Genomic DNA, 1,130 nt, shown 5'->3' with positions numbered 1-1,130 from the left:
TACATGAATTGGTTATTTGCAACCATGTCAATTAGTTCTTGAGCTTCTGCAGGCGTTTTCTTTAGGTGAATGGATCCACCTGCAGAATGGTCCAATGACATTTTTGAAAACTCAGATAGACCATAATAGAATATATCTAATATGGTCTATTCTGAAAACATGTCAGATGGACACCTTTTGGTCAACTGCTTGTATCTTTCCCAAGCTTCATAGAGGGATTCACCATCTTTTTGTTTGAAGGTCTGAACATCTACTCTAAGCTTGCTCAGTTTTTGAGGAGGAAATAATTTATCCAAGAAGGCAGTGACCAGCTTATCCCAGGAGTCCAGGCTATCTTTAGGTTGTGAATCCAACCATATTCTAGCTCTGTCTCTTACAGCAAAAGGGAAAAGCATGAGTCTGTAGACTTCAGGATCAACTCTATTCGTCTTAACAGTCTCACAAATCTGCAAGAACTCAGTTAAAAACTGGTAAGGATCTTCAGATGGAAGTCCATAAAACTTGCAGTTTTGTTGCATTAAAGCAACTAGTTGAGGTTTAAGCTCAAAATTATTGGCTCCAATGGCAGGAATGGAGATGCTTCTTCCATCAAATTTGGACGTGGGCTTAGTAAAATCAACAAGCATCCTCCTTGCATTATCATTATTGGGTTCGGCTGCCATCTCCTTCTCTTGTTCGAAAATTTCTGAAAGGTTGCTTTTGGATTGTTGTAATTTAGCTTCTCTTAGTTTCCTCTTCAGAGTCCTTTCAGGTTCAGGATCAATTTCAACAAGAGTGCTTTTGTCCTTGTTCCTGCTCATATGAAAGAGAAGAAAACAAGAAAATAAGAGAAATCCTCTATGTCACAGTATAGAGATTCCTTTATGTTAGTAGAAGAAGAAAGGGGTGTAGAAGAATGAAGAAGAATGGATTTGTAGATGAAGAGAGGTGAAGAGGAGTGTTAGTAATTAAATGAATTAAATAGAATAAGAAAAGAGAAGAGAAATTTTCGAAAATAATTTTGAAAAAGGAGTTAGTAATTTTCGAAAATCTAAGACAAAATATAATTAAAATTAAAATTTAAAACAAAAAGAATTTTTGAAAAAGAGAGGGAGAATTTTCAAAAATTAGAGAGGGATAGGTAGTTAGTT

The 1,130-nt window shown here is 35.5% G+C and overlaps 1 non-coding gene across 1 annotated transcript; it reads left to right on the top strand.

The window, feature by feature from the left end:
• Positions 1 to 159: 159 nt before the first annotated feature.
• On the top strand, positions 160 to 263 carry LOC127747097 (small nucleolar RNA R71). Its single transcript, XR_008008900.1, has one exon. It is a non-coding gene; the product is annotated as a small nucleolar RNA R71 (small nucleolar RNA).
• The last annotated feature ends 867 nt before the right edge of the window (positions 264 to 1,130 follow it).

The sequence above is a fragment of the Arachis duranensis genome, chromosome 4, assembly GCF_000817695.3.
Source record: "Arachis duranensis cultivar V14167 chromosome 4, aradu.V14167.gnm2.J7QH, whole genome shotgun sequence".
Classification (NCBI taxonomy): Eukaryota; Viridiplantae; Streptophyta; class Magnoliopsida; order Fabales; family Fabaceae; genus Arachis; species Arachis duranensis.
The sequence above is the reverse complement of the archived record's forward strand: the minus strand, read 5'-3'. Positions and strand labels throughout refer to the sequence as shown.